The sequence below is a fragment of the Crocuta crocuta genome, unplaced genomic scaffold (assembly GCF_008692635.1).
Source record: "Crocuta crocuta isolate KB4526 unplaced genomic scaffold, BGI_CrCroc_1.0 scaffold884, whole genome shotgun sequence".
Classification (NCBI taxonomy): domain Eukaryota; kingdom Metazoa; phylum Chordata; class Mammalia; order Carnivora; family Hyaenidae; genus Crocuta; species Crocuta crocuta.
The window spans coordinates 2,487,251-2,506,261 of record NW_027529549.1 but is presented as its reverse complement, the minus strand read 5'-3'; positions in this window follow the sequence as shown (position 1 = coordinate 2,506,261).

Genomic DNA, 19,011 nt, shown 5'->3' with positions numbered 1-19,011 from the left:
GTTATATGAAATTGCCAATATTCGACCATTTTTCCTACAAACCAATAATTTCATATGGTTCAATCTAATATTTGCTTTCTATTTGTCTGTCTTGCTTGTTCTATTAGGCTTCTCTTTCCCTTCTTCATCTCCTTCCTTTGGTTTATTTTTATTACATTTTTCTTCATTAGTTTGAGTGTATATATTCCTATACTATTAATGATTTCACTAGAAATTACACTGTGCATCACTGACTTACCAAAGTCTAATGGTCCTTGGTATTTTACCTCCTCTCAGACTAGACAAAGATTATCACACACTCGTGCTCCTTTTACCCCCTTTTTACTTATGTGCTTTCGTTTCATTGTGAATTTGTTCTGTATCTTATCTCTCAAACAAAATTCTTATAAAATGTTTATCTAGATTTATTCTCATTTTCCATTTTAGTTGTTTTTCTTTTTCTCTCTTCTTTTAAAGTTTATTTAATTATTTTGAGAGAGAAAGCACAAATCGTGGAGGGGCAGAGAGAGAGAGAGAGAGAGAGAGACAATCCCAATCCCAAGAAGGCTCTGCACTGTCAGTACAGAGCTTGACACAGGGCTCAAACTCACAAACCATAAGATCATGACCTGAGTCAAAACCAAGAATCGGACACTCAACAGACTGAACCACCCAGGTGCCCCCATTTTAGTTGTTTTTCATTCCTCCTGTATCTTCTTTTATTTTACAGAATTTCTTTTATTAAACAGAATTGTGTTATATATCACTGCTCATACCTGTATTAATCACGGTTCTCCACAGAAACAGAACAAGTAAGATGGTTTGTGGGGGGATGGGAAGATAAGATGGGGGAGTGTATATATGTGTGTGCAGGTGGATGGACAGATAGTTCTATTTTAGGGAATTGGTTATGTGTTTATGGAGGCTTGCACGTCTAAAATCTGATGGCAGAGGCTAACAAACCTGAGACTCTGAAAAGAGTTACAGTTCGAGTCCTAAGGCAATCTGCTGGAGAATTCCTTCTTACTTGGAGGAGATCAGCCTTTTGTTCTATTCAGACTTTCAATATTTTGGATAAAGCCCACCTGCATTATGGAGGACAATCCGCTTTACTCCAAAGCATAACTTCTATCCAAATCTTATCTAAAAAGCACCCTCACAGAAACATCCAGAATAATGTTTGATCAGATATCTGGACACTGTGGCCCAACCAAGCTGACACATAACACTAACCATTGAAATACCCAACAAGGAAAACATAAGCAAAATAAATTACCTATACGGGTTTTCCTAAAATTTCTTCCCATAAAGAATCTGTTTTCTGAATCACTTTTTGGCTACTCTGCATGCAGAGCTTTTCCTCAAAGATTCCATTAAGGAACTAAAAGCCATTAGTGATGTGCTCTTAATCTGGCTTTGAAATTATATAGAACTAGCCTACTAGTGACTTCTCTTTGGAAAGTGCCATTAAACATGCCTGTTTGATCTTCTTCATCCCTTCTCCATAACCATTTGTTTTCTAACAAGTGTAAAGAGTGCTCCACTACTGTCTCAGGGATTTTCCTCCAAGTTTTTGTTTGCATTTTTGCTATTCACATATGCACAGGCAATGATAATAGATAACTGCTGCCCAGCTTCAATAAAAGTAGGATGCTATCAATTAGCAGATACATCCTGATTTAGAAAAGATAAAATGTAGGAGAAAAATGCATCACAGTGAAATAATTGATAATTGATCATCTCTGCCTTTTCTCTCTCTCAAATTAAATACAGAATAAACATATTCATTTAAGTATCTCTCTCCCATACTTTCTATCCTTTCACTGCTGCCAAATCGAAACTTTAGGTCTTTACCTTACATTATTTTTCAGTTTGAGCATTTCTAGATGATTGTCTTGCAAAGAAGTGATGTCCCAATTTTTATAGTTTCCAGTTACCTGCTGTCATTTTTTTCTTTTATCTCCAGGAGTTTTGCAGCTATTGTTTTGCACATATATTTTATGAAAGGACAGAGGGCTTTTTTAAGTGAGTGAACACACTCTGTGAGAAAAACTACTATATTGTGTGACTTGCAACTATATACAGTATACTGTAATAAACAGAATAGATCGTAAAGCATAAATGTTGGATTCTACTATTAATTTCCTGATCCTCTATTACAAGGATGTAGTAAAGAATAAGGGTTACAAGCAAAGTCCGTTAGACAGACGTGTGTTTGAGTTCCGGCCATGAACTCTTGGGCAGTTCCTTCACTTTTCTGAGTCTATGTTTATTCATGTAATTAAGTTAATCACAGTAATGATCTAAAAAGTTGTCTTGGATCAGGTTAGAGTAAATATAGATCTATTATGTAGACTAACATGGCACCTGGCACATGGTTCACATTGAATAAACGCACTGTTTCATTATTAGGGAATTGGTGATGATCAACCCTTTACCTAGGGAAGTCTGTGTCTTTCTTCAGGAATCCCGCACTGTAGCCACAGAGGCAGCCCTGGCACTGGGATGTCCACTGTTCCTTTCAGGGTCTTTCCACTAAGTCTTGAACTTTGTTAGGCATTTGCCCAAAAGTTTGTACTTAAAGTACATCTCTAAGTTCCAGTGCTTTATCCACTGATGCACAGCCTAGAAAGCCTTGTTTCCTTCCATCCTGCTCTGCAAAATGCTGACCATGCATTGTGCTGCAGGTTTCTGTCTCTCTAATGGAAGTATTCTCATCTGCGAGCCTTGGCAATTGAGAGGGTAGAAAGAAGGAAGAGAGCAGTTGTGAGAGAAGTTGAAAAAGAACATATAAATTCCATCTGGCAATACAAGTCACTTCCTGTGCAGAGTCCAAGTCAGAAACAGATTCTCCAATGCACAGAAACAAGGGTGCTAACTCCAGAGCTATTCCCCACACCTGACGCCCAGGGGAGCTCCACAGGTGTTTCTATTGTGCCTCTTGTTTATACACACATTTCAGATCTCCAAGGGGGAGGGGAGGGCATGTGTCCACCAGTGCAGCCTGAGAAGATTATACGGGAGCACTGGGCCATTACAGAAGTGGAAAATGTCAGCTGCTGTGTGGAAGACTGGGCTTAATGCCGAATAGCCCCAGGAGATACTCTGCTGCTATAAAAAAAAAAAAAAAAAAGCAGAATTGTCAAAGATGAACTCATCCTCCTATTTGCCTACTTTCTCCTCAAACTTGACTACAGACAAGTTTCAATTAGTTGGGTTTGGGGGTAATAAAAAAAGTAATTTCTATGAGGATAGGGCTTATGCCTCATTTATCTCTGTGCCCCCCAGGGGTAGCCTGTGGGGGTCTGTAACACTATTGCTGCTGCTTAATGCATAAACAATGGTATTGCTGAATTTGGTCTACTACAAATGACTTAATCTATGACTAATGCATGTTGGAAGGGAAGTAACAATTTATGCTTTGTTAACCCCCCACAAAACTTTTGATGAAGAAAAATGAAATATTTCTAAAACTGCTACTCGATAGCGTCAAGATATTTATTACTACTATCACTTATGTGACTTGGAACCTTAAGCAACTAATTTCTCTTCTCTGTTGGACCTGTTCCACTCTCAAAATGTTATGTAGTAAAGATTAATATTGTGTGAGAAAATTATAATTCTCTCTTTAAAAAGTCATATTCAGTTTAATCTATAACATAAACACAGATACTGGTTCCAGCCCGCTTGGAGGAGAGTTCACTGTGATATTTCTTTCCGTTACAAATCTTTTTCCCAGGCCTTGCTTTGGTAATAATCACTACAAAGTATTTAGTGCCTGGCTGTGTGCATAGCCCTGAAAGGAATGTAATGACGGTCATTTAGGGGCAGAAATCAAATCCCACTTAGTAGCCTTCTCCCTATCAAAGATTAATCCCTCCACCTGTGCTCTGGTCCTCTCCCCTTCTGCCCACTCCTAAAACCTGTTCTATCAAGTACACTAACACTTGCCTCGAAGAGTTGCCCCTCACACCTGAGTGGCTCAGTCCATTAAGCATCCAACTTCAGCTCAGGTCATGATCTCATGGTTCGTGAATTCAGGCTCTGCACTGACAGTACAAAGCCTGCTTGGGATTCTCTCTCTCCTCCTCTTTCTCTGCCTTTCCCTCTTCCCCCATAATAAATTAATTAACAAAATAAACATTGCCTGTCTAACTCTCTTCTTCAGGCTCCTTTCTCATAACTTGGGTCTTTAGTTCAACAAACTTTAATGAAATACTTGCCATATGTCTGGCACAAAGCTGGGCACTGAGACAGATGCAAAGAACACTAAAACATTGTCTTGGCTTCTAGATTCTAGAAGCTCACAGTATAGCTCAGGAGGTTGACATATAAACAGAGTATCAAGCACATGTGTGTGGTAACAGAGACATTTAAAAGTGGCCACAGGGGTAAATATGATCAAGTATTTCACATCTGATTTAAAGCAATTAAGTAGACTTAAATCCTTTGTAGCACTTGGTGGGATATAAACACACAAACAAATGTGTGAATGAATTTGTGCTCTGAGTACAATCTAACTTCTTAAGATTGAATGCAGCACAGTAAGTCAATTAAGTTCAATAAACTTTACTGAGTATGTTCACGGTGGCCAGTCTTGTACTATTTCCAGATCTCTACAAAATAAAAGACAGTAGTGTGGCCTCAAAATGCTCCTAGTACAGTGTAGAAGTGTGGAGTCCATGTGTGTTTTCTGGGCAGGAATGGGGTGTATAGGGTGTAGTATGTGGGAATGAAAAGGAAGAGATCAAAGCTACCATTTATTGAGAACTAATGAGGTTCCAAGCACTGATCATGTAATCCTCACATCTCTATAAGGAAGGTACCGGCACGTTGCCCCCCAGGTTCCCCCCAAAAGAGATCAAAGCCAACCCTACACTTCAAAAAGCTAAATACAGCTTTTATTGCCTCTGAAAGCAAGATGTTTCTAATACAATTTATTCCTTTCAAAGATGGGGTGGATAACGGGGGTGTGGGGGTGTGGTTTGGACAATGTATTCTTATTTTTTACATTTTAGTTCAGAACGGAAAATTGGTATTTCACTGCCAAATCAATCAAGAACACATTTATTACTTAATGTTTGAAATAATATCTACAATGCTCAAAGTTTCAATTAAAAGCATAAAATTCTTTCAAGCTCAATATTAAAACAAAAAACACAGATATAAACTGCATTTAATGTTCTGTTACTATTTCACTGTGTGGCCGCAGATGAATCTCTCTCTCTTTCCCTCTCTCTCCTCTCTCTCTCAGCCTTTGTTTTCTCATCTGGCAAATGAGGAAATTGAAATAGTATCTTAAATAATTTCTAAATTCCTTTCATGTGACTGAATGTAACTAAATTTGTTATGCCTGTAAATAATAGGTGGTGATGAAGGTTTCTGATCCCTGCAGTTGTATGCTGTAACAATTATTGGTAGGATATTAGGCATCGTTTCTCAAAGGGTAATCTGATGGTGACAAGAATAAGAATGCTGCAGCAGCCCTTCCTGATGAAGAGGGGACCAGCATGCCCTCACAGCTAAGTCTTGAAAATAATAGCTGCTGCCACTCGCTGAATGACAGCCATGTGCAGGCACTTCACAAACTTTATCTCATTTAATCATTGTAAGCACTTCTGGGAGATCTGGCTCAGATGCAAAAACCAATGTCCAGGCAAGTTAAATGATTTGCCTTAGGTAACACATCTGGTAATTTGCAGCCATTCACCGATAATCCACGCTCATGAGGCATTCAGGAGGGGTTACCTTGATGGGAGGGCCTGGCACCTCTCCACTGAGACACTGGGCTAATGTGAGTAATTCTGATGTCTCCTAGGAGGCAGGGGACCCTCTGACAGTAAGTTTGCACACAGGCGTGGTGCCATCTCCCCTGGTGGGCACAGAGCTTGCTACCATGGATTCATCAGCCTATGCAGGCTTTTACAATATCAGAGCCACTATGTAAAAATTAGACTATGGGGCACTTGAGTAGCTCAGTTGGTTGAATGTCTGACTTCATTTCAGGTCAGGTCATGATCCCAGGGCTGTGGGATTGAGCCCCATGTGGGCTCTGTGCTGAGCATGGAGTCTGCTTAAGATTCTCTCTCTCCCCCCACCGATGTTCCTCTCCCCCATCCTCACATGCATGCTCTCTCTCTCTAAAACAAATAAAATGAAAAAAATGTAAAAATATTAGATTACAGATAAAGATGCAGATTTGCAGCTTCTCTTCAAAAATCGAAAGACCTGGAAGCAGAGTACACTTTGTAGCCTGGCAATAACAAGTGGGAATCAGTACTGCTCTCTGCCTATACTACTGTACTTTGCAGAAATTAGAAAAAGGAACTGCCCCAGGCTGATGGGGTTGGTGGGCTCACAGCTTGGTAGGAGGAGAGCAGGTTGGATTTCCCCCACCTCCCTCAGTGTCAGCACCCTCTTGCAGAGTTACAACTGAGAGCTTGAGCCACGCAGCTCCTTCTAAAGGAAGGCCCATTCCTCTCTAACATTCTCTTCATTCTCTCCAGCTTTGAGACCCAGTACCAATTAAACAACTGAAAATCAATGGACTCTCAGTATTTTATACCCAGTCCGCTTCACTTGTTTCTCTTATCATCTGGCCCCTATATATTTTTGTTTGTTTGTTTGCAACCCTTACTCTAATCAATTATGCAGGATGAGTAGCATGGTGGCCTTCACATGTATTTGCAAGAATACTCAAAAGACACAGAATGGCAAAGAGGGTGGTATAGGCTAGAATTATCAACCATGGAAGCAATTGTGCCCAGCCATTTCAAAATTTCCAGTGGTGAACTTAACTTTCCTCCATTCCATGGGCTTACTTGGACTTCCAACACTTCTTGAAGTGCCTGTGAGCCAGGGGCAGTTCCCCTCTTCACCTCATCTGCTTTGCCCCAAACTCACAGCTCAACTACGATTGATTCACTCTTACCTTCTCGTAAATGCCCCTAGGGTTCCCTTTTGTTGCCCCCTCCTCATTCTTCATGTAGCACTGGCTCACACATCAATGTCAAAACTGGCACATTTGATTATTCCAACTGGACACTGATCTTTTCTCAGTGGAGGAAACAAATTCTTTGCTCAGTTAAGCCCACTGCACCCTGTTATGGGTTGCATTGTGTTCTCCAGGTAGATATGTGGAAGTCTTAAGCTCCAGTACTTTAGAATGTGACCTTATTTGGAAATATGGTAATTGCAAATAGAATCATTAATCTGAAGTCGTCCTGGAGTAAGGTGGGCCCTTACTCCAACATGACTGGTGTCCTTAAAAGAAAAGGAGAAGAGACACAGGGAGAACATAATGTGATAAGAGAGGCAGAGACTGAAGTGATGCATCTACATGCCAATGAATACCAAGAGTTGCTGACAATGGCCAGAAGCTAGGAGAAAGCCATGGAACAGGTTCTCCCTTGGAACCCCTAGAAGGAACCAACCCACCAACACCTTGATTTCAGACTTTTAGCCTCCAAAACAGTAAAAGAATATATTCCTGGTATTTTACACCACCCAATGTGATAATTTGTTACAAAAGCGTAGCAAAAAATGATACTGGCTTCATCAAAATCTGCAAGCCTGGCAGCCCAGGCCTGGACTGGTTAAGAATGTGGCTGGGATTTGTTTCAAAAGGACAAGGCCTGGGGAGTGGGGGGTGGGGGGGGTGTCCCTTGGCTTTGGCCTTGTTCCAAGTCTGGGTGAACTGAGCAGATTGGAGACTATATATTTTTTTCCTGTGTCTTAAACACAGTCTTTTATTTTTCCTAACTCGCTGTGTGCCACCTCCACTCCCCCTCCCCCTCTCCCCCAACATCTTGTTCCTAGTGTGTTGAGAGCAACATTTCTCTGCGTGGACGTTCTGACTCACTCCTTTTCAATAACACCCTCTTCCTTGATAAATCAATACCCTGACCGAAGTGATGGTGCATTTAGGTCATTAAGCAAAGTAGTCATGGCAGGAGAAATGAGATGCAGCTTCGTTTCCAAGGTATTTTTGCTTTTGGTCTTATTTACCTGGATAATGAAATAAAAGTACAGCTTCTAAAAACCAACTAAAGAGAAAACTGACCATACAGAGCTTTGATGACTGAGCAAAGGAGCCAAGAAAAGGTGGAGAATAAGCTATCGTGGGAAGATATAAATCGTCTTGGGCAAATCACATCCTCTCTCTGAACTTCAGTTGTCTCAGGATGGAATAGATGTTCTCTTTTCTGAATCTCTGCTGTAGAGTTGTATGACTCTCTTGTCTTTTAAGAAAAAGTTTCAATGTCCAAATAACATACAAAATCCTCAAGCATCAGGTTTGCCCCTTTTTCAGAGGCTTGTTTATTAAGTATATGTCTACCTTTGGATGATGGCTTTTGTAATTTTTGAGGCACACTAGGGACATTGACTTGCCATGTCTGCCTACCAGAGACACAAAGAAGCTGCAAATACCATTGCCACCAGCAAACAGGCACAGAGAGCTTTGGGGAACAAGATTTCAAGGAGGACTGCAGAGAAAATCTATTAGGTGAAGAAACATGAATGCAGATTTCAATATCCAATGCTTTCAATTTTCTCTCTTTGTTTCTCTCTGTCTCTCTCTGTTTCCTCATATGCTTTCTTGGTAAAATACTTTTTATTAAGGTTATGGAAAAATTATAAAAGCCTGATAAGCAAAGAGGAAAAATAAGAACTATGCATAGTCTAAAAACCGGTAATAAATACCGTTAGCAGTTTGGTATTTGCTTTTGGATGTGTCTCAGTGCACTTGCACAAGTGTAAGTGTGTGAAATACAACTTTGAAACTGACTTTGCAGAGAATTAGAAGAATTTTTATAAATTTCTATAAACCCTCAGAAACTTTCAGGAGCACAGCTTCTTTCCAGTTACAATCTACTCAGTAAATCAACCAATCATTTATTTATTTGTTTATTTATTTACTTATTTATTTTTTTATAAAACATTTATTTTTTATTTTAGAGAGAGACAGAGAGAGTGTGGGCAGGGGAGAGGGGCAAAGGGAGAGAGTATCTTAGGCAGCCTCCATGCTCAACATGGAGCCTGACCCAAGGCTTGATTCCACAACCCTGGGATCATGACCTGAGATGAAATCAAGAGTTGGATACTCAACCTACCGAGTCAACCAGGCATCCCTATAATATAATTAATTTAGTGCCAATAGCCCAATGCTTATAGGGTCTCTGAGAAAATCAATTTATAGTGTTGATCTATTTTTTTAAGTTTTTTTTAATGTTTATTTGTTTTTGAGAGACATAGACAGAGACAGAGCACAAGCGAGGGAGGGGCAGAAAGAGAGGGAGACACAGAATCTGAAGCAAGCTCCAGGCTCTGTGCTGTCAACACAGAGCCCAGTGCAGGACTCCAACTCATTAGCCATGAGATCATGACATGAGCTGAAGTTGGATGCTTAACTGACTAAGCCACCGAGGTGCTCCATGTTGATCTTTTTTAAGATCAGATAACCATCTTCAGGCAAGTCATGTGTGGTTTGGAATAATCAAGATAGGTGGACAAATATTTCACATTCTGTTATAAGACCAAGAGCCAAAATGAGCTTCTAGTTCCTTCATTGGTTGGACATTTATTGAACATCAAAGGCATGTACAATCTCATAGTCTGCACTAAGTTATGACCAAATAAAAGTATAATAGATTTCCTCTCCCCTTATGCAACTTACAGTGTAGGTTTTTAAAAAATAATAAATTTTCAGGGCACCTGAGTGGCTCTGTTGGTTAAGCATCTGAATTTGGCTCAGGTCACGACTTCAGCTCAGGTAACGATCTCGCAGTTCATGGGTTCGAGCCTTACACTGGGCTCTGTGCTGACAGCTCAGAGCCTGGAGTCTGCTTTAGATTCCGTGTCCCCCTCTCTCTCCGCTCCTCTCCTGCTTGTGCTCTGTCTCTCTCTCTCTCTCAAAAATAACATTTAAAAATTTTTTTAAATAATAATAAATTTTAGAACTCATTTTTTTGAAGTAAAATCTTATGCTGAAATTAATGTATAAAATACTTCAAGGCAGACTGTTCTGGAGGATGCAGAGGTAGAGCTTAAAGTTCTATCAGTAAATTTTTTTCAGGTAGTTCCTAAAGCCTCCACGAAATCCAGTATGAAAACTAATGGCTCCAGAAGATGTATAAAAGCAGAGATCAGTCAAGGTTTGGGATTATGACTATGGTTGGTCATGTTGAGGAAACCGCAGTTAATATGCTCCCCTCTGTGCTGGACACTCTTACTGGATTTTTGCCTCTATCAGTTAATTTAATCATCACAACAATCTGTATATGTAGGTATAAGCATTTCTATTTGATCCACAGAAACCTAAGGTTTGGAAAGATAAAATGACTTTACCCAGTGTCTCATAGCTATATTTGGCAGACCTGAGATTCCAGCATAAGTCTAGCTGGTTCCAACATCCATGAAACTCTTATATCTAAAAAGAATGCAAGAGCTGAAAACTACACACACATGCACACACACATTCCCACACACATGCATGCATATACAGAGACAAAAATGTACAAGGACATACGTGATTGGTTGTGAAATGAGAGGTAATGGCTAGATCCGGTGTGCCTTGACCATTGGAATGAAAAATGGTAGTATTATAGCTAGAAGTCTGAGCATAGCCATTGGACCATGACAAAAAAGAGAATGTGTTTTAGGTAGATCATTGTGAACAAAGAATTATATGTGCGGATATACACACTGTGTGTGAGAAATTCTAAGGATGAAAATCCTTATTGTTTAGAAAATCTACTTAGAGGAAGAAGAACTTGATTTACAGTTAAAATAATGCTTCGTAGCCTCAGAAGAACTCCCTCCCAGATATTTATTAAATTTTGTGTTGTTTGAGCATATGTTCACAAATTCTTTTGATACTCTCCATGTGGTAGAGCTTCATTCCCTGTTCCCCAAAAGTTACAAGATATAGGTGGTAAGGTAAATAGCATGATAGGACACTGAATTAAGCTTTTCTGACTATTAAGGCAAAAATACATACATACATATGTATGTATGTATATATATATATTAGATTTTATTGTTGTCATTCTCTGATGAAAGAAAACTAAATCATTGATGTGCAAAAGCAAAAAAAAAATGTTTTCTGTTACCACTATTAATATATAACTATAATGTAGGCCTTTTATTAACTTATTTGTGACTAAACAAGAAAGTTTTCAACTTTGTAAAATACACGGACTGTCCAGATAGAAAAAGGGTTTCATGTCTACAGTCAAATTGTAGCTCAATTAAGACATTCCTGCAAGGTCAGAGTTAAGGTGAACCCACTAGTTTGTTCTAGGACTATTTAAATTGATTCTGAGAAAATTGCCTTGAAAAATGAAAAAGAATGACTAGTTAAGCACCACTTTTATCACACCTCTCTTACTAACAAGGTTTCAATGATTCTCTGTTGCCTACAGGTTTAAGACTAAATAGTCTATAGTAAAAGGGCTATGCCTCAGAGGCCTGCTAGAGGAATCCATCATTAATTATCCATACCCCAGCATTTGCCAAATATTTGTATTTTACTGACTTTGGCCATTCACAAATGTCTAGTGGATTTGTTTTTAATTTTTTATTTTCATTTCAGTTAGTTAACATATAGTGTAATGTTATCTTCCCATGTACAATATAGTGATTCAATAGGTTCATACATCACTGTGTGCTCATCATGACAAGTGCACTCCTTAATCCCCATTTTCCTATTCAACCCATTCCCTCACCCACCTCCCCTATGGTAACCATCAGTGTGTTCTCTGTAGTTAAGAGTTTGATTCTTTGTTTGCCTCTTGGTTTCTTTTTCCCCCCTTTGCTTGTTTTTTTGTTGTTGTTTGTTTCTTAAATTCCAAATATGAGTAAAATCATACAATATTTGTCTTTCTCTTACTTACTTTACTTAGCACGATACTCTCTAGCTCCAACCACATCCTTACAAATGACAAGATGTCATTCTTTGATGGCTGAGTAATATTCCATTATATATACTAGCTCTTCTTTATCCATTCATCAGTCAATGGACATTTGGGCTCTTTCCATAATTTGGCTTTTGTGGATAATGCTGCTGTAAACATCAGGGTGCACGTATCCTTTTGAATTAGTATTTTTGTATCCTCTGGGTAAATACTTGCTAGTGCAATTGCTGGATCATAGGATAGTTCTATTTTAACTTTGTGAGGACCCTCCACACTGTTTTCTAGAGTGGCTGCACCAGTTTGCATTTCCACCAACAGCACAAGAGGCACCCCCTTTCTCCACATCCTCACCAACGTGTGTTGTTTCCTATGTTGTTAATTTTAGCCATTCTGACAGGCGTGAGGTGAGATCTCAGTGTAGTTTTGATTTGTATTTCCCTGATGATGAGTGATGTTGAGCATCTTTTCATGTGTCTGTCAGCCATGTGGATGGCTTCTTTGGAAAAGGAAGGGATGGAAGGGGGCTCAGTTGGATGGGACCTGGAAAGACCAACGTGTCCGAGAGAGGACTTGGGATGCTACTGGCGTCTTCTCAGCACCAGGTGATACAGGTTTGCCCTGGAAAGGTAATGGCAGGAAGAAAAAGGTTGATGTATATTATGTAACTTCCTTTATTTATTACCAAAAAACTACATATTGAGCTCTAATTTCTTGGGATTCATCAATAAACATAACCCACATACACAAACACATGCCCACACACACAAAGATTCTACCCCTACTATATTTATATACTAGTGGAGAGAGACAGACAGTATTAGATGAATACGAAAATTTTATGGTATTTTCTTAGAAGACAGGAAATGCTATGAAAAAAGAAAAACATAAAGAAGGGTACAGAAGATTGGAAATGCAGGAGGGCGCATAGCAATTTTAACTGAGTGGTCAGGGAGTCCTTGCTACGAAATTGAAATCTGAGCAAAGCCTAAAGAGATGAGGCTATCAACCATGTCGATATGAGAGAATGCCAGCATTCAAGAGTCTCTCATGGTTTGCTTCTCTCCCTTTCCCCCACCATTTCTGCCCTTCTTCTCCCCCTTGTTCCTCCATCAAGTTCCTCCTAATCCTCCTATACGTGCAAACATATGATATTTGTCCTTCTCTGCCTGACTTATTTCGCTCAGCATAACACCCTCAAGGTCCATCCATGTTGCTACACATGGCCAGATTTCATTGTTTTTCATTGCCATGTAGTATTCCATGGTATAGATAAACCACATCTTCTTGATCCATTCATCTGTTGATGGACACTTAGGCTCTTTCCATGTTTTAGCTATTGTGGAGAGTGTTGCTATGAACATTGGGGTACCTGTGCCCCTATGCCTCAGCATTTCTGTATCCCTTGGGTAAATTCCTAGCAGTGCTATTGCTGGGTCATAGGGGAGTTCTATTGTTAGTTTCCTGAGGAACCTCCACACTGTTTTCCAGATGGGCTGTACCAGTTTACATTCCCACCAACAGTGTAGGAGGGTGCCCGTTTCCCCACATCCTCGCCAGCATCTAGAGTTCTCTGATTTGCTCATTTTAGCCACTCTGATGGATGTGGGGGGAGGGGGGGGATGGGCATGGAGGAGGACACTTGTGGGGATGAGAACTGAGTGTTATGTGGAAACTAATTTGACAATAAACTATTAAAAAAATTAATAAATTAAAAAAAAAGATATGAGAGAATGCTTTCATCATTCAGAGAGAAAGGGCAGAGCTGGGAACAGGCAGGAGTCGAGTGAGCTGGGGAAAATAGCGATATTTAATGTCAAGGAGGTGATATGGTGTCTCACAAGCCACTGTAGGAGTGTTGGCATTTACTCTGAGGCTAACCAGGAGCCACAGGAAGGTTCTAAGCAGATATCTGACTTGATCTAACTTAGATTTTAAAAAAGATACTCTGGCTGGGGCAAGGATAGAAGTAGAAAACCATGTTTATGAAAGAAGACCCATCGAGCCACTGATTTAAACAGGGTCAAGTGCCAAGGACCACTTTGTGAATGGTGTCATCTGAGCTGGCCAGAGAAGACTCTTACAGCAGGAAGCTGATGAGAGCAAGGCTCTTTCCTGACTTTCCTGGTTGCATGTTTTCTTCAGTGGATCATTTGGATGACAGAGTAATTCCTGAGTGTCCTGGTGACCAAGGTGCTGGTTATCTTCTGTACCCAGCCAGGCCTTCGTCCTGTAGTCATGTGTGGCTGCCATATATTTACCTTCTTTCAAGACATGGGAGTCTCTCACATCTCTTCTGTGGCTTTTTTCTCAAGGCAGAGATACCCTCAATGCCCTCCTTCCTTTGGTCCTGGGGCTGGAAAAAGAAAGCAAGAAGGTGTTTATCTGGACAACTCCAGTCTGTCTCCTGGATTCTATTAAAGTGATTCCCAGCACTGCCATGCTTGGGAGAGGCATGTCTTCTTAACAATTAAAAAGAGGTTAAGGAAGTTCAAACTAGCTCATCCCCAGACAGGCCTTCAGAACAACACAGTCCAATAGAAATTTAATGCAAACCACACATGTAACTTCAAATAGTCTAGTAGCCACATTTTGAAATGTAAAAAGAAACAGGTGAAATTAATTATAATAATATATTTTATTACTCATATCTAAAATATTATTTCAATATGTAATAAATATAAAAAATATTAAGGACATTTTAAAAGTCTTTTTTATAGCAAGTCTTCAGAATCTGGTGGTTATTTTATACCTCTAGGATATCTAAATTCAGACTAACCCATTTCAAGGGCTCAATAACCACATGTAACTACTGTATTGGATAGCACAGCTATAGAGCCACAGATCCCAAGATGCCTGTTGACTATCACTGTACTCAACTGTTTTGTGCATTAAGTACTAATGATCTGTAGAACTTTGACCATGGAATTGGAATTTGGTTTTATATGGTAGAAGGGAGGTAGAAGCACCTCAATTATATCCCATCCCCAACTTCAATCTGTCTTCTCTCCACACTGAGAGCAAATAATGTGAGAAAGGACTTTGTAAGCAGAAAAGTGTTTTGCCCAAGCTTATTACTATGATTACAACTGTTGGCTCTATCTTTGGAGTGTACATACTGTTCATGCCAGTATGTGCTTCAAGAGTAAAAAGGTACCCAAAGAGCAAAAGTCTTCCTATGACAAGGGTGATGGGCTCGTTCCAGGAGTTTAGCCCCGGGAATATGTGAAATTTGAACATGGGACACGTGGATCTTTATTTGAACCAGATTTTCTCTAGTTGCTACTGTCAGGGTAATTTATGGCTAAGGTTTGGCATGTTTTTCACCAAGGCAGTTTATTTTCAAACCCCGTCAAGGATCTCCATAGTGCCTGTCAATGATTACTGGTCTTGGCTGCAGAAAATATCTCCAGCAAACACAGCAGAGCAAGAACTTGGGCTTCAGCAGATGTTTGCACTAGGCAATGTGCAGTCTGGGGTGGAAGAAAGACAGCTGAGAGGTGTGTATATATGACTTAAAGAGTTTCTTTTACTTTCCCCTAAAGTCAAATTCAGACTGTTGAATAACTCTAGGAACAGAGTGTTAAAATTGCCAAACAGGCCAAATCAATAACAAGGATACTGAGGGCAGTAGAGGAAAGAATGAAATACATATACCGATATTTTACTGGGCTGTAAGCATCTTGAAGACTGGGCTATAAGGATCTTGAATCAGTTTTGTCACTCCCTTTGTTGAATGAATGAATGACACAACTAATACATTTTATTATTCTGTAACCCAAGACAATTGATTTAAGCCCTTGTGCCTTTCACAAAACTAAGTGTTAGAATTCTGAAGATTGTATAATTGGACCAGAAGAACATCAAAGTCTTTATGAGACTATTATTCTGTAAGTTGCCTGGAAATGTGCTAATGAGTATAAAATATCATTAGGCCTAAAAAATGCTTTAATTAAGTTTGGGGGTAGCTACTAGAAAAAATAATTGTCCATTTTTTTCTCAGCCCATGGTAGCCCAAATGCTGGGCTCAATTAACTGGTATAAATATGAGATTCTACTGAGTGACAAGGATTGTTTGTGGTTATTGCTGTGAGATAAACACAGGCTGAGGGAGCCTGTAATATTAGGCACTAGCCCAGAATCTTTGTGCCCTAGGCACTCACTAGAGCTCCTTGGGCCATGGCATATATAACTAGACTAGATGATCTGCCAAATACTATGGGCACTGACTTTTTACATGAACTTAAGTGGAGAAGCTTTCCAGGGCCACATCTTTGCCCAAGGGCTGTGACAAATACCTTTCAGTCCTATAATTCCCCAGGCATTAGGTAGGATGCTTTGCTCCCACCACGTTCTCCAGACACAGTGTAAATGTGTGGGGTGGTTCATGTCTACAGCACTGAAGACCATCAAATTCCAGAAAGTCCAGGACACTGAGAACCTCAGCAGAGAAACCATCGGTTTGAAAAGTGAGCAGCTGACAGGCTCAAGGGCAGGCATTCCCAAAGGTGGACTGTGGGGATAATTTTCCTCTAAACTCTCTCTCCCCATCCACTCCCCCTTACTGCTAGAGTAATTGCCCTGAAACCAAAGTCACATATAGTCACTCCAAAATTCATAAACCCTAAACGGCTCCCCAACACCTGCAGAATGAAGTATAAACACTTTGGTGAGGGATTTCAGCCTGTCTCTGTCTGACTCAAGGCCATCATTCCAACTTCATATCATGTTTCATCCCTCCATGCACTCTGGGCGAAACCTCAGCCCACTGAACGACTCATCATCCCTTGAATTCTATGTGCATCCCCAGCCCCCACATCTGTGTTTTGGGGTACAATGCCCTCTCTTGCCTTTCTGGTCTACCAAAATCTTTCTACTGTTCTCCATACACTTGGTATACTCTGGTCTCAGGACCAGAAGGTTGTTCCTTCTTCCAGAAACGGTCTTCCTTCAGATAGCCACATGGTTAACTTGCACACCTGACATTGTTTGTTCAAGTGTTAACTTCTTAACTTGGCCTACTCTCAAAATTCTATTTAAAATTGCAACCCCACCTCCCTCCCCATCTTCTCATTACCTACTTGTTTTGTTCTTCTTAGAACGTACCACTTTCTAACATATCTTACAATTTATATTTTTGTCTATTGTCTAGATCTCCTACAAGAATATAAGCTGAATGTGGGCAACAACATATATATATTTCACCACTATACCTCCTGTACCCTGGTACCTCATAAGCACTCAATAAATTATTTATTGAAAGAATGAAAATCATAAGTATTCTGGAGCCCTAGCACCATGGAACTGCTATGTCAGCCCCTGGATGTTCTATGACACATAAATAACTTTCTGTTCTTGTCAAGTTTGATCTTGGTTATAGCAACTGACTCCATGTCCTTATACAAAGGTTAGGAGCTTGGGCTTTGGACTGGGAAGAATCCATTCAGTCCTATCACACCCCTGCTTGTAACCCTCCTAAGGCTGCCATCATAATGAAAATAATTTCTGATTTTCCTTGCCAGCCAACAAATCAAACTAGATCAATTTGATCTGGCCCCTGACTCCCTCTTCCACTTCTTATACTATTCTCACCCATGTTTGTTTCCTCATTAGGGCTTTGGTACCCACTGTCCCACCTGCCTGAAACACTTTTTCCCATCCCCAGATCTTAATAGAACTGCCTCCTTATCATCAGTTCACCATCCACCACCCCAGAGAGGTCTTTCTTGGATATCCAACCTATAAAAAGAGCCTTGCCATCCCTGTTCCAGGATCCCTCTACCCCTTCTCCCTGCTTTGCATTCATGATAGAATTAACATAATTGCTCATTAAACTTCTCATTATTTGCCTATCTACATTGGGAATTGGGAGCTTTATCCACAGCTCCCACCCTCTGTTGGTTGAAGTTTGCATCCACAGGTGCTAATTCCTTGCCCACATATGAGCTGCTTATAGGCCGAAATACCTCCAGGGAGAGAAAACAAAGATGTTTAGGTGAATATTTGAGGTAACAGACTATCAATGTCAAGTAATGGGAGACTTCAGGAAGCAGTTCAACTCAGAGATATGGCTGTGGGGCTGTGAGGGGGCATCAGAGGCTCCTGATAGACATCATTCTCTCCCCAGCCTCCTCCCCCTCACCCCCAGGTATGTAAGCTTTATGAAAAAGGGACTTTGTCTGTCCAGTACTCTATTCTTAGTGCACACAGCACTGCTTGGCCTTAACAGGTATTCAGCAAATGTTAGCTGAATGAATTAATTACATTCTGTAGACGTTTCCTTGTCTCTTTCCTCACCTATAAAAGGGTAATGATAATCCAGTTGATCTTGCAAGATTGTTGTGAGAGTCAAATCAAATAAAATATGGAAGATGCTTAGTACAGAGAAAGATCACAGCAAATTGTAAGCTATTATGATTCAGCTGTGTGATTTTGATCTGGAGAAGATCACTTACTTCTTCTAGGCCTTGATTTTTAAACAATCATAGTTTTAAGTTTCTCCAAGTTGGAAAAAGAGTAAAAAAAATGTGATACTATGTATGAGTGATAGTATTGTATAGGTCTACATTGTTATTACCACTCATTCATCTTTTTGAGTTACAGATTAATTACAGCTGGACAGGCAGGCAAAAATCCTTGTCCTCATGAGGCTCCTAGTCTAGTGGGAGAGACAAACAATAAAATGAACATATTTATTAGGAACTGGCCCTGAATCTTTGTGTCTTAGGCAATCACTTGACCTCTGTGAGCCTCAGTATTTATAACTGGACACAATGACTGGCCAAATCTTATGGGCTCTAACTTTCAATACAGACTTAAGCGGAGAAGTTATCCAGAGAATGCAATTTGCATAAGGACTTTACAGAACAGGAGAAGTAAGCTGTGTATTCTTGTCAAATTACATTGTTTACCAGTCAGGATTCTCTAAGCAGTGCCAAGGCAGCCAAAATCTTCGTGGCTCTAGCTATCAAAGGTTTATCTCTTGCTCACACTGCATGTCCACTCTACTTTGTCAGGGAGCTGTTCAGTGTTGGTCTCATTCAGGGACAAAGGCTCTGCCACTTGGATTTCTTCAGTTACAAAGGTAGAGAACGAAGAGGGCTGTAGAGTCACACACTGG